The sequence below is a fragment of the Tenrec ecaudatus genome, chromosome 15 (assembly GCF_050624435.1).
Source record: "Tenrec ecaudatus isolate mTenEca1 chromosome 15, mTenEca1.hap1, whole genome shotgun sequence".
In the NCBI taxonomy this organism is placed as follows: domain Eukaryota; kingdom Metazoa; phylum Chordata; class Mammalia; order Afrosoricida; family Tenrecidae; genus Tenrec; species Tenrec ecaudatus.
The window spans coordinates 97,500,509-97,516,515 of NC_134544.1; the positions used below are offsets into that span (position 1 = coordinate 97,500,509).

The 16,007-nt window shown below is 39.2% G+C and overlaps 1 pseudogene; it reads right to left on the bottom strand.

Moving 5' to 3' along the window:
* Positions 1-356: 356 nt before the first annotated feature.
* On the bottom strand, positions 357-2,523 carry LOC142427623 (small ribosomal subunit protein RACK1-like; annotated as a pseudogene).
* Positions 2,524-16,007: the final 13,484 nt, after the last annotated feature.

The following is a 16,007-nucleotide window of genomic DNA, read 5'->3' on the forward strand; positions in this document are numbered from 1 at the left end:
TTTTACTCCCATTCTGTCCAGAACTTAATTAGAATGATCTGTCATGGTAACCTGCACAATCCCATCTAGTTCTGGTTTCAGGGTAGATAAAACCAGACTCGATAATGTAGACTAGATTCTTCATTGAATCTTTGACTTCTATCTTTCACTTTAATGCCAGTTGAGTAAAGACCAATAATTTATCTCAGATGGCCACTCACAGCTGATAAGATCCCAGACATGACTCTCCAAAGTAGAATGTAGAATATTACACTTTTGGATGATTGACATATATATATATATATATATATATATATATATATATATATATATATATATATATATATATATATATATATATATTCAGAAAGCCAGTCTTTGAATTTCAAAAAAGCTGTGCCACACATTTCTACCGGGTGCCGATGGTCACCTGCCATACTCGCACGAGGTTATCTGTGTAACCTGCAAACAGAGTCTGGCCATCAGCAGACCAGGTCAGAGAGGTGCACTGGGGTGGTTTGGCCTTGCTGCTGGTGCTGATCACTTCTTGCTTCAGCTCATCAACAATGATCTTGCCCTCCAAGTCCCAGATCTTGATGCTGGGGTCAGTGGCAGCACAGAGCCAGTAGCGGTTGGGACTGAAGCACAGGGCATTGATAATGTCTCCTCCATCGAGGGTATAAAGGTGCTTGCCTTCATTGAGATCCCACAGCATGGCCTGGCCATCCTTGCCTCCAGAAGCACAGAGGGATCCATCCGGAGAGACTGTCACAGTGTTCAGGTAGCCTGTGTGGCCGATGTGGTTCGTTTTCAGTTTGCAATTAGCCAAGTTCCACACCTTGACCAACTTGTCCCAGCCACAGGAGACGATGATGGGGTTGCTGCTGTTGGGCGAAAAGCGCACACGGGACACCCATTCAGAGTGGCTCTCGTCCTATACGGTGCACTTGCAAACGCCCAGAGTATTCCACAGCTTGATGGTCTTATCTCGGGAGCCTGAGACAATCTGCCGGTTGTCAGAGGAGAGGGCCGCACTCAGCACGTCCTTGGTATGGCCAACATGGCGGCGTGTGGTGGTGCCCGTTGTAAGATCCCAGAGACGTAGTGTTCCATCCCAGGAGCCTGAGAGCGCAAACTGGCCATCAGAAGAGATGACCACGCAGAGCACGTTGGGGAATGCCATAGTTGCTCTCATCCCTCGTGAGCTTCTACATGATGATGGTCTTATCTCGCGAAGCAGACAGAATCATGGCGGGGAACTGTGGCGTGGTAGCGATCTGCGTTACCCAGCCGTTGTGGCCCTTGAGGGTGCCACGAAGGGTCATTTGCTCAGTCAGGGTGGCAGCGGGTGCGGGGGTCGCAGCAGTGACATGGATGGCACCGGATAGCTCCGACACCAGCTCCTGCTGCTGTTCAGCGTGGAAAAAAAAGCTTGGATGATATTAAGACAAGTAATCTAGCTATCCCGTGAGACTATTTTATGTCCAAGAAATATTCATAACTGTGACACCCATGTCTTAATCCATAAACTGTGTAGTTTAGTTTTGCCTCTTTTGAGCTTTCTGTATATTCCATGATAAACTGTGTCTGGGTTCTCATTGATTTATTTTCTTCAGAATGCTTTTGAGTTTTTCACATGTTGGTTGTTTTGTCTTTGGTCTATCAGTGTTGACTCATACACAAGTTTCCAATGTGTGATTGGCCCAGGCTATACCTACCTATTGTAGCGCTTTAAGGATTCAAGTGGTTCAAATGTAATTTTACTCTTGTGAATGTTACTGCCCTTATTCTCGTCATTCCCTTTCTGAACTTCTGTTGCTCTCTGGAAAGCACTTTCTGGTGAGAGGAAATTGTTGAGTTGAACATATCCAAGTTAAAATTTACTAAAAGAGCCGAAGTATTTAATATATTTTCCTGCCCAAAATGTGCATGTATAGTTATTCCATTTGCTTATCTGATGAAGTACTTTGAGGGCTTGTGATCCACGTGTACAGTGATTTCTTAGTTTGATTTTGTACTTCAAATCTCTTAAAACTACTACCGAGAAGACTTCTCATATTTTTGCACACTTAGTTTATTTTTCTCTGACAACTTACAGCAGATTTATAAACTTTGTAAAATTGCCTCAGGATATTTGTATCTTCTTTTTTATTTTTAAATTGTCTTATTTGGGGCTTGTACGACTCTTATCACAATCATATACATGCATCCATTGCATATCTTACTCTTTTTTGTTGCCTTCTGGTAAATTGTTTTGAATGTTAATACACATGAATTTTTCAGTCTATCCTCTTATGTTTTCATCTTAGTTTTTCTCTGTCCTGCTGTCATTATTTTTTAAATTCCAAAATAGTATAGTTTTACATGATCATAATTATGTTAATCTATTTGGAGTTTATTTTTGCATAGGAATAGACTCTCCAAATTAGATAATAATTTGATAAATATCAGTCATTTTGCCTACCACTTAATTCCATATGGTGACTGTATGTGGTTCCAGAGTAAAACTATACGCTGTAAGGTATAGTTGGAGTTGGTTGCCATATCGTTCTTCTAAGGTACTTCTGTGTTGTCTTCATCCTCCAATCTTTTGTTTGGTAACTGAGCACTCAGCTGTTGGTGAGTTGGTACTACTCAGGAACTTCCATTTAGGGACCCACACCTTAAAGTGTGAGTACTTGCTGTCAGAGCCTGATGTGTCATGAATTAGCTTCCCTTACAAATTGGTAGGCCTTTTCTAGGGCTGCTTATCTTTCTCTGTTGGCCTTTCATGTGTTCCTGTATTGATACTTGATTGGGTAATGTGTATAATATATGAACAAAGGAGCCCTTTTGTCCAGTGGGTTACACATTGAGCTGCAAATGTGCAGGAGAAGATGAGTCTGCCTGCTCCAGTAAAGATACACTGGCTTGGGACTCCTATAGGAAGCTCTACTCTGATAGCTATGCCGTGAGTTGTACTAGACGTGATGGCAGGGAGTTATGTGTGGACCAATCCAGGCCTTATTCTTTACCATTTATTGTTATTTAGGCTAAATGCAATTAAATCCACATTTTTGTGGACTCTTGTGAAGTGCAAGAAATTTTTGTGTGTGACAGTTTTGGAAACTAATCAGTTTGTGGAGGACAGTTGCTTTGGAACATGCTACCTTTTTATTGACTTCAGTCTTTTTGTATTCATTTCTTCATTGAAGTCTCAATCATACCTTTCTGACACCATTCATCCTTATTAATATTTATCTGATCATCCTGAGATTTGACTATCCTTAAAACATGAAATATACTCTTTCCTGATCCCCTGTGGTCAGATATTGTCCCCTCCTGGAACAAACTCTTTTTGGCTATTCCCTTAGTTAATTCCATCACATCCTTCAAATCACTGTTTTCAATGAATTCAATTAATTAGACGACTAATGGCACAAGATGAAAACCACCACTAGACAAAAGGATCCTATAGGCAGATACACAGCATGATAACACAGTAGAAATCAGGTGAGAGAATACCTATGTGTGCCTCCCCTCATTTTTAGGACAGTTGTTTATTCTGGGTGCTAAGTAGACCAATTAACTAGAGTCATTGAAAAGAAAGCCTTTCTTGTTGTTAGCTGCCATCTAGTTTTCTCCAATTCATAGCAATACTATGCATCCATGGTGATGTAGTGTGTTATGCATTTGGTTGCTAACCACAGGTTCAGAAATCCAAACCCCTAACTGCTCTGCAGTAGAAAGATGAGGCTTCCTACTCCCTTAAGGAGCTGCTGTTTCAGAAACAAACAGGGGCTGTTCTACAGTGTATATGGGATGCTATATGCCAGAATTGGCTCAGTGACTGATTATTTTTTTAATGTACAACAGAACAAAACCATGCACTGTGATCTCAGTACTCTGAATTCAATATGGTCAGCATTTTCCTTTGGGACTGGAATGGTGGCTTTGGGCTCTTCACATATTGATCATAAACTTGAAAGTCCTCATTTGCATTTCTTGTAACTATTCCCTTTTTGGTTTACTTTGTTGCTAGTGCTTCTTCATGATCCATTTATTTTTCCAGGGTGGGAATTTTCATGTAAACTAATTGCTAATGAGCTTTTCATTTGGTGAGTGACAATGGAGCTTTATTTTGCCCTTATGTTGAGAATGGAAGTCTGAGCAACTGAAACCTAAATGTGTTTTTGTTGTTGTTGTTGTTGTTGTTTACTATAATCTTTCTTTCAAACATTTTATTAGGGGCTCATACAACTCTTATCACAATCCATACATATACATACAGCAACTGTATAAAGCACATCTGTACATTCTTTGCCCTAATCATTTTTGAAGCATTTGCTCTCCACTTAAGCCCTTTGCATCAGGTTCTCTTTTTTTAAATGTGCATTTTTAAACGCATCACAGAACCCTTCTATGTTGTTAGAATTTTTTTTAATCAAGCCAGGGTTCATGGTCTAGTGTGTCTTAAAGTGAATGATCATTGTGTTAATCCGTACACAAGCTCCCTAATATAAATATGCATGTGTTACTGCTTAAGCTCCATCTCTGTTGCATTTCTCGTACAATTGATAACCATTTAACATTGTGGTTTTGTTCTTGTTCATTGCTGTGGAGTCATTTTCAACTCATAGTCACCTCATGTGTCCAGGGTAGAACTCCATTGGTTCTGGAATGGTGTGCCCTCTCAGAACAGATTGGTCTTGTTTTGTTTTGATGTGTTCAATGCTGTGTCTGTTTTGCCTGGGTGTTAATATTACCTCAATCAACCTAATAATGCAAGAGCCAGATAAATGGGCCTGAGGTAAGCAGTATTATCTGAGATTCATGGATTTTCCAGGGAAATGAGTTCTAGTTGTCTGAATTGAATAGGCTGTTTTCTTTGTTTCCTCTTTGTACTACACAGAAGACCTCTAGATCATCTCTGTAATCGTAATTTATGACTGACAGAATAACCAACTATAGGCATATGAACAGAAATGTAGTTGCCAGGAATTTAATTGTAGACACATGGGCCTGCATGCTGACCCAGTTCAACAAGTTACCATTTGAGCAATACTGAAATTGTGATTAATGTTGGTGACTTTCTTCACCTGTTTCAATTGGAAGCAACATCTGCTTAAAAGAGACAAGAGGACTAAAAGCTAGTGTGGCAAAATCTTTTTTGGAAATTGCTTCAAATTTGTAGTGGCTGAATAAGTGCAATGTTTTATCATGAACTGTTGTGTGGAAGAGACCCTATTGATTCATTGGTTTAATTGATTGGTTGCTGACCATACCCTCTGTGGTTCAAGCATACCAGCCACATCAAAGGAGGATGATGAGGCTGTTTGCACCCATGCAGATCTTCATTCTTGGAAACACTAATGAGCAGTTTCACTCATTGTTACATGGTCAAAATGAGTTAGAATTGACAGCACTACATTTGGGATTTTTTTTCATCGTAAAGGAATGGAATTTAGACTTGTGGAGACTTTAAAATATGTCACCTGATGCATTGCTGTGTACGAAATTCTTGAAAGACTTATTGGATCTATATCTACATTACACTGTCACAGCAGAATTGTAGAGTGACCATGGCAGCTCGTGTCACTGTATGATATATTCAGTTGGCTATGCTGTGAACTGTTAGCATCAGAGTACAGCCTTTTCTATGTTGTTGTTAGGTGTCATCATGTCCATTCTAGCTCATAAAACCTTTTATATAACAGAAGGAACACTGCCCTATCCTGCACCATCCTCACAAATGTTCCCATGTGTGAACCCATTGTTACAGCCCCTGTGCGAATCCATTTTGTCAAAGGCCTTTCTCTTCTTTGCCTCTCTCTCCCTTACTAAGCATGATATCCTTCTCCAGGGACCTTTCTGTCCTGAAAAAATGTGGGAACAAATGTATGACAAGTCATAGAGTTCAGTCCCACAACTGAGAGTCCCACATCATGTTCAACTAATTGCCTTCCATGTCTGCAAATGTGAAAAAATCTTGGAGTGGACCATCTCAAAGCCTGGTGTATAAGTCCTAGGATCCTTGCACAGTTTAACAGTACTATGCATTTAAGTTCAGTCAACTTATAAGAAAACTGGAATCTAACTACAGTTTCTCAATCAGAAAACAGAAGGGCATGCTATTGTGATACTTTCATTCCCTGCTTTTTTTTTTCAGTATGTAACCTTAGTGTGTATTCATGTGCGTATCCAGGTACTTTTTGAAGGGAGCGGTCTATAATAATTGCATTACTGTAGCTTTGTGTCTCAGAGTGGAAAACTTTTGATGATATCTGTATTCTATTGTTACCTATCTTTCACTTTGCTGTTTCTCTTTTCAATACCATGGCCTGTCTCCATGAAGCTACAAAATACTCAAGAGTGCAACCATACAGTGACTGAAATGTAGGTGTGTAACAGAAACACTACAGAAATTTTCATAATTCCCTCACTTAATCATCTCTTTCATGAGGTAATGTGTCACCTTTTAGTCACCTAGAATTCTTCAAGAGGATGTCATAAATCCAGGGCCTTGAGTTGCTACTTTGTTAGTTCATACCAGAAGTTCTCCAATGGCTAATGAGAAGCTAAAAGGAAAAAGAGAAATTCTGCAGTGTTTCCTAGTTGTTGTTGTTATTGTTTTAATCATTTTATTGGGGGCTCATACAACTCTTATCATAATCCATACATATATCCATTGTGTCAAGCACATCTGTACATTTGTTGCCATCATCATTCTCAAAACATTTGCTTTCCCCTTGAGACCCAATATCAGCTCCTCATTTCCCCCTACCCTTCCCACTCTCCCCTCCCTCATAAACCCTCCATGATTCAAAAATTATTATTATTTTGTCATATCTTACACTGTCTAACTTCTCCCTTCACCCACTTTTCTGTTGTCCATCCCCCAGGGAGGAGGTTATGTGTAGATCGTTGTAATCGTTTCCCCCTTTCTACACCTTTCCTCTACCTCTAGGTATCACCACTCTCACCACTGGTCCTGAAGGGGTCATCTGTCTGGGATTCCTTGTGTTTCTAGTTGCTATCTGTACCAATGTACATACTCTGGTCTAGCCAGATTTGTAGGGTAGAATTGGGATCATGATAGTGGGAGGAGGAAGCACTTTAAGAACTAGAGGAAAGTTCTATGTTTCATCGTTGCTACCCTGCACCCTTACTGGCTCGTCTCCTCCCTGCTACCCTTCAGTAAGGGGGTGTACAGTTGCTTACCAATGGGCTTTGGGTCTCCAGTCTGCACTCATCCTCATTTACAATGATATGATTTTTTGTTCTGATGATGCCTGATACCTGATCCCTACAACACCTCAGAAGCATCAAAGCCCACATGGAAGAAGCACACCAGCCTTTGTGGTCACAAGGTGTAGAAGGGACCAGGTATCAGACATCAAAGAAAAAAATATCATATAAATGGGTGCCCACCTTCCTGATATGATCACTGAATACAAATGTGTGCATAAGCAAACGTGGTGAAGAAAACTGATTGTGCCCGGCTATCAAAAGATATAGCATTTGGGGTTTTAAAGGCTTGAAGATAAACAAGCAGCCATCTAGTTCAGAAGCAACAACGCCCACATGGAAGAAGCACAGCAGCCTCGTTGTTACCTTGCTTTCACTGTTTCATATTTTGATAAATATTCTGGTTGGTCCTGTGCAAGGAGGTGAATTTCTCCCCTCCAATGAAAGAGATGATTCGAATGTGGAATCGGGGTTTTAGTTTTGATCATTTGTCTGGCTTATGTTATGTGTTCTGACTGTTCTCTATTCTGAACCATAAATATAGAAAGGAGCGAGATTGCAGTTTGTCCCAGACAAACTGCAGAGATAAGCTTATTGTGCTAGAAGAATGCAGTACTTGAGATAGCGTGTAATTAGTGAGTGAGTCTAGTGAGTGAAGGGATGAGCTAAACCCTGATGGAAATCCTTAGTAGAATACAGACCCATGTGTCTAATCCCCATGTGAAGTCTCAATTTCCCAGGATGGCCATCTTCCCTGCTTTCCTATTGGAGTGCATGGAACCTTGCTGAACCAGAATATATGGGATGTTATAGGACACTGGATGTTTGAGAGGTGGTTGTGGACTTCTTGGAAGAATGGGCATTGCTCGTCCTTTCTTAGAGGAAACTCTATAGTCATGTGATGATGCAAATTTTTAACAATCTGGCCTCAGTAGGTATGAATATTTTTATTAAACAGAAATAAGTCATTCTCATCAGTGCTACTCCAATATTTTGGGCTCAGTAATGGGAATACTTTCTTAAATAATCAAGTGGAATTTTCTCTCAGGGGCATGCATGTCATGCCTTCCCCGTGAATATAAAGCTCTTAGTATCACACTAACTTTTTATATCAAGTGTGACTACAAGTCTACTAAGTTTCCTTACATGTTTTAAATGTGTTGACCTTCTTTAGTTCAGAGAGAATATGTGTGCCTTGTGCCTTGTAAACACTCTTTTTTACAAGTTTAACATGAAACTTTTATTGTAAATAAGATTCACACCCACCAAAAAATCCACATTCCTACAGGAATATAACATTGGCTCGCTGTCAGGGAAGTGTTGATTATCTTTCCAGACTCCTTGTGATGTGCCTTTCTCCAAGAGCAGTATGTCAGATACACCTTTTCTCCCTCACTTGACACCAGTGTGGTGGGAAACGGTGTTAGGCTGGGTTGTCTAGTAATATGAAAGTATAGATGCTCAGATGCATAAGAAAGAGCTATACATCACAAAGTAAAATTTTATTAAGAGAACATCCCATCCCAGTCCAACTGAAACCCATGTGTCCAATGCTCGCTGAAGCATCTATGTTGTGATGACTCCCCAACCATAAAATTATTTTCATTGCTACTTCATAATTGACATTTTGTTAGTGTTATGAATCAGGCGACCCCTGTGAAAGGGTCGTTCGACCCCCCAAAGGGGTCACGAACCACATGTTGAGAACCGCTAACTTAGAGGGATGTTTGTCATTGGACAAGGCTTTAAGACCTTAGACACTATTCTTTCTGATAACTGGCCACCATCTAATCTGTTCGCCACACATTGCCATTTACTTACATTGCAGTGATCCATGAATGAGGGATTGAGTATTGAGCAGAGTCACATGAGAAGAACAAATTGTTCTTAGGTGAGGGCTTTGATCAAATGTGATTTCAAGATACTTGCATGCATCTAAGGTATACGTATACATTTATGGTCCACTATAGAGGCAGCATTATCAGCTTGAAAATAATGTAAGAATTTATATGGTAAATTTGGTATTTGTAAGAACAATAACAACTTGGCCAATGATGTAGAATCTGAATTCCTATAGACTTTTACACTAAAAGTACACTTATATTTTTAATCATTTTATTGGGGGCTCGTACAATTCTTATCACAATCCATACATCCATCCATTGTGTCAAAAACATATGTACATTTGTTGCCATCATAATTCTCAAAATATTTTCCTTCTACTTGAGCCCTTAATATCTGCTGCTCATTTTCCCCACTCCCCCCACCTCTAAAAGTACACTTATAAAGATTCCAAATTTCATTGGCAGAACACTGTTGAAAACAATATGGATGTGACATACAGGAAAAGGCAAAACCATTTTCTGAACTGAGACATCATAGACAGCAAAGGAAACGTGAACACGGCCAGTAAAAGGAAGTTCCAAGTTGTTTATCATTGTGTAAAATCAAAGCAATAGAGATTTGAACCAATGCCCAGTGATCCAAAGTTCAGGACCTGAGGATAGTAATCCTCTGCTTCCTCTCAAGCTTGGCTGCTTCTGGTTAAAGTCCAAAGGAGTGTTTCAGGGTCTTTTCTCCTGCATCAGGTGTGTTGAAGGCAAAGTCCAGTTCACACAGTGAGGTCCTCAAAATCCGTCTTTTTGATGGGACCTCTGGAGAAAGCTGTATTTAAAAAACACACTGAATGGCAAAATCTGGTTAGCCTACTGCATGTGGCCTAGATCGCTTAAAAGCAGAGAAAAAAGTTCTTCCCTAATTACAGGATTGATAACATTATACAAGGTAACTTCTCTCACTGGCAGCCTCTGCATGGCAAGTTGAGCATTTCTCTAAGGGCAAACATTTGTCTAGGGTTTGTTTCTTAATGAAATGAGACCACTCCCTTCAGACCAGCAGGTAACGCTTTCTTTTCTGGTCATGGGTTTCTATACTTTCTCTTAAATGAATATCGGCTCTGACTGAAGTGAGGACCTCTGAAGGCAAACAGTTCACACAGGATTATTTTAATTTATAAGAAGTGAGAAAATTGAATTCATAGGTCTCAGGACATGGAAAATAATAATAAAGAGATGTTCCCTAGGGGAAAATAAGAGATTGAGAATTCCGTGAGCACAACAGGAAACCCACCCTGGCAACTCATCTGTACCTGCCTCAGAGTCTGGTTCCTGTGCATATTTGATCCTGAGCACCCACTACAGAGATTGAGCCTTCTGTGAGCCAGTCTTCAGGAAATGAAATGAAAGCCCCCAGGAAACAGGAGCAGGATATTGTTTGGGAACATTTGTAACTAATACACATAAGAATGTCACTAATGAGGAAACATTTCTTTCAACCTAATCCAGAAGGAAAACCATCCTATATATCTATGTATCTTACTAGAAAACATGAACACATTTTCATATATAAAAATACAACAACATGATAAAACCTAATAATGTAATTCTACTCCAACCACAATGAGCATAATGAGACAATGAAGAAACATTGCTTCTAAATTGCATCAGCATGTTTGTGCGGAGAACTGGAGTTCTCAGGACTAGCCAAAGCGCAATTCAAGACTAGTATATAAACGAAGCATAGGAATTTGTCTATGATAAAGGAGGCGGTTCTCTAATGGGTGATTTCGTTTTGAGGTAACCTGGTCAACTTACTGGACATCTGTTGGGTTACACTGACATTTAAGAAAGTTTTTCCTACCTCTCATTTTTTCTTCCTTTTCTCAGGGTAAGATTGGCGTCTTAGCTGAGTGATCCTCCAGCCTCCATGGTATTCTCTGCACTTTCTCTTACAAACATTTCCCCAATTAAGTGCATGCACTTAAATCTCACTGAGGCAAGCATACACACTTAGTACAAAGTTATTGACCATAAGAACACATGCAGACATGTTTTCCTAAATAGGGTATGTTAGACAGGGTTTTCTAGAGAAACAAAACCAGAACACTAATAATTTTATATATGTATTTATGTAGATATAGAAACCATAAGAAATAAACTGTTAATTAATCTATAAAGCAGTATAAATGGCACAGTGCAACTCACTCTGGTGAGACAGCTGTGAAACACTGGCAGTTCTTCAAGTTTTTAAGGCCGCTGGGTAGTCCTCTGTATAGCAGTCCAGGTTACCTGGCCACAGACAGCAAACAACAAGGCAGGTAGGTCACCAACAGTCAGCCAGATGACAGGGTCTGGTAGTCCCCAGCTCAAGAGATATAAATTCCAATAGTGTGGCAATACAGGTCTTGAGGGAACCTCAAATTAAAGTGACACAGTCTATGGGTTAGGTGTCCCACAGGTTGTGTAGCTTGCAAATTGAGGCACAGAGCAAGCAAGGCAGCCACACACTGGTCCGATGATCAAAAGGCAAGAGACAAGAAAGGCGAGGCTTGCCGAGCCATTTATCTTTCCACCCTTCACTTAATCCCACATGTGTTCATTAACCATGTTGGCACAGTAAACGTGTACTGTCTCATAGGGTATTCAATGGGATTTCCAAACTTGATAGTGGGTCATCAAAGGGAGTCATTGTGGTGGTTAAACATGGTTAAAGCTGCTGCCTTTAGAAGGCTAGAAATGTTTTCATAAATTGTACATCATTTTACTCACTCATTGTAATACTGTATTTATTATAGGTGCTAAAATATACTCATAGATTACAGCCAAATAATGGGAGGATTAAAAAATTACCCACGGATTACCTTAATTCCAGTTTAAATGTAAATTTTAAGAATTGTCCTGGCATCAATCTTCTTAAAAATTTTTAAACTTGGTATTACATATTGGGTATATATTGACTTAAAAATTTCTTTGAACATGCCAATAATACTTATACAACTAAAATGTTTTCTAATTTGGAAAGGAATTCTTGTTTAATGTGGAAACTATAAGGCTTAAAATATGTGTTTTATTGATAAAGTATATTGCTCTGGGCTTTCTTAGTGAAAAACCCCACAATATTTACATGTTACTTACTTATACCTTATGAATAAACATATCCATTTTCCCAGAAAGAAATCTTGGAGGACCCCTAGACACTGTTGACATTGTGAATACAAAATAACCTACTATTAGTTGTGAATCCCCTTAATTAAAATATCCTCAAATAAGCAGCACACTAAAAAGACATAATTAAGCCAGTACAACTTTATAGTTAATTGGTTTTCATTGGTTATTATGCTCTGCCACATGTTATAATTCTCTCTCAGTACTCATAAATTTAGAACATGAATAATTTTAAGCTGTCCAAGCCTGAAGAGAGAGAAGCCATATATAAAACTTAAGGGACAATCATGGTCGATCAAGGAAGAATAAAGTTAGACAAAGAATTAATTTACTAACATACAAAATTAGTCTGATAATGTATATAAACAGAAAGAAGCTCATCAAAGATTACATTTTCTAATGGAGCAAATATTCAGAACACGGTGTTAGGCTGTGGGTGGTAGGTGTACCCTTATTTGATGTTAAATATTATCCATGGTCTCTTACTCTCACGTAGCTTCCTGATTCTCTCTAGTTAAGTCCTTGTTTTTTATCAGTTTAATGAGTGTTTTCCTGCGTGTGTGAGTGTATGTGTGAGCAAAGGTGTTCTAGGACTGCCTTGTGTTACCTAAGAAGGCCTCTCTGCAGCAACCTAAAGCAATCTATATGAGGTCCACTCTGCTTTCAGCTGGACTCACCCAAGGATGGCTATTCCAATAAGCAAGGTTCAAGGAAGATAAATCCTACTGATTTATTATTAATCATGCTGAAGTAATTACAAGTGATTGCCATTTCATTTGTCTATAGCCTTTTCTTCTTGATTTCCCAGCTTACTCTCAGGACCCAGGTAGACCTGGAGGCAGGATCTCAAAAAGAAGTGTAGTGGATCAACCTTGTTTGGATGTTATGTGCTTCCTGGAAGGTAAGCGGGCCTGGAACATGGGCAGGGGGACTTATCTCAGGGGAGGTATCCTCAGCCAGTATGTATGTAAGACAGGCTCAGACAGGAACCCTGCCTTTTGCCTCTGGAAGCTCAAAGGCATTCAGTCCTGTGCCAAAAGTAGAGATAATGAAACTCCCACTAATGACAACTTAGTTGCTGATTTGTCCACATTTGGTCTCCCTTGCATTTCAGGATATATTTAGATATCCATGCACCCAGGATGTCTCCCCAGCATTTAGCCCATTAGGTGAGAGAGGGATTGACCCGCTGTTTTTATCATGAGTAACTTTTTCAGGACTTCTCTTTTCTCTGAGTAGAGAGCCCCAATGTGCTGGGAGAGAGGGACTTGTTGGCTCTGGACACACAGGGTGTATGTGGGATTGACATCTTTCCATTTGGGGGTGAAGATACAGCACCCACTTGTGCAGGATGTCTTGTGAGGTTAAGTTCCTGGCTCACAGGAATCTAGAGCCATGGACACAAATATTAGGGTTGCCAGCTCAAACTGAGAGGGGATGTACAAAGTATTCCTGTGACCCTTTTTCCTAGGTCTGAGTAAAAGGTAAATTGTTCGTTTTGAAAAATGGAGACAATGTTTCCAATGTAAGCACCTTTAATTTGCTACCTCTTCCATCTTGTGAGAATAGGATCACCTGGGAATAAAGGGATGGAGGGTTTCGATGGATGATAGAATAACCGGTAATGAACTTGTTTTCTTTAATATGAGCTTCACCACATTTTCCAGGGAGAATACAGTTGTGATCTACAAATTAGTAACATAGTATAATTGATCCCTTGGGCACCTTGCTTATATGGGAACACATCCCTGCATATGTCTAATAGCAGAGAAGGCTCCTTGAGGGCAGGACACAGTAAAACAGGTCCACACGAGAGCTTTGAGAACCCTTGGTCATGATATTGTCATATTTAAACATTTATATACTACTTTATTTTGCCAAGGGTAATGAACCATATGCAAATGATATAAAAGTTAACTGAGAAGAGACGATATATGTCTGATTCCTGGGTTTGCTTGTCTACCTACAGCAGTTCACTTCATTTAGGTAAAACGTGAGAGAGGAGACACCTCCACAAGCATAATTCACAACATGAGTTTGTTGATGGGTTTGGTTTGGGGTTCTTTCCAGGGATTTAGAGTGCTAGAGTCAGCGTCTATACTTAAGATCAGAATCTAGGTCCTGGGATTAATCACTGTTCCCAGTTCAAGAACAGGAGGCAAGGGATAGATTTGGGAGATAAATATCATGAGTTAAGAGGCAGGTGTTATGGCCAGTTTAAAGGGTTTTATCATTGGTATACATGTGGTAAGCTCTTATGTGTACCAGTGTACATGCTCCTGTGTAGCTCAAAGTGAAAGGCAAGACTGGGGCCATGATAGTAGAGGGTGAGGAAATCTCAAGGAACTACAGGAATAATGTGTTTCATTGGAGCTATACTGCACCCTGGTTGACTCATCCCTTCTTTGTGACGCTTCTGTGATGGGATGTCCCATTGTCTACAGATGCGTTTTGGATCTCTATGTTTTGTTTGTTTGTTTTGGGTCTTCTGATACCACTTAGCTGATCCCACTGACACCTCAGGATCACACAGGCTGGTGTGATTCTTCCATGTGGGCTTGTTGCTTCTCTGCTTTTTTAACTAGTTGGTCACCATCAGCTTTCTTCACATTTGCTTGTGCACCCATTTTTTTTCCTGCAGCAATCATGTTGGAATGATGAGCATCACAGAATGCCAAGTTGTTAAAACAAAGTGTTCTTGTGTTGAGGGAGGGCTCCAACAGCGGTCCAAAGTCCATCCACGACCCCAGTGTATTGCCATATAAATACATGTACATAGGCCAATACCTCTATTTTTACTAATTAATGTATTACATATGTACACATTAATTTATGATGTATAGGGAATTTTTATTTCTTCCCCTTCAAAGTCGTTTTTCTTTTTTTTTTTAATGATTATTTTTCTGATTGGCCTAGCTAGAACATACAGTATAAATTTAAATATGAGTGTTGAAAATGAACATGTATATTTGTCCTGTTTCTGAGGTTGGATGATATTTTTATCTCTTTCTGCTATATATGACATTTTTCAAAGTTTGTTTTGTTATGAGTATATTAGCATATGTGTAAGACCTGTTTCATGTTAGATTTGTGTTTTTTCCTTTTAATTTGAAAAGTCATGCTTTGTTTAGTATATATTCTGTCTCTTTAATTGAATAGGTTTCCCCCTATCAATTGGTATATTTGAATGCTAATTTTTTGTTTTTGCTTAATCATGATATATACCGTATAGACTCGTGTATAGGTCCAGTTTTCTCAGCACATTTTTAATGCAGTTTTTGTGGTAAAATTTGGTGCCTTGGCTGATTTTCGGGTCAGATTATTCTCAAGTGTATATGATACTTAGTAATATGTCTGACTCAGATTCCAGTTCTTAAAGAACTTTTTCATGCAGATCCATTACCAATATTGATACAATTGAATATTGTATCAAGAATGAATGACTCAATGACTATTAGTCTACAATTTTCTTGAAATAGCTTTATCTGACATTGGTATCAGTTTATTTCTGGTCTCATAGAAAGTTAGTAAGTGTTCTTTCCAAACTAATGTTGTTTCAACCCAATAACTCGAACTTAAACAACAAAACAGTAAAAAGGTGTTTAATAAGGGGTCTGATATCGAGGAATTCAAGAATAAAGAAAATATTTTGAAATTGACTGTGGTAGCAATTGTACAATACTGCTTGATGTGATTAAGCTATGTTATGATATATGCAAGCGCCCCCAATGAAATGATTTTTTAAAGGATTTATTCAACATATCTGAAAACTTTTGTCGTTAGCTACCAGATCTTCAG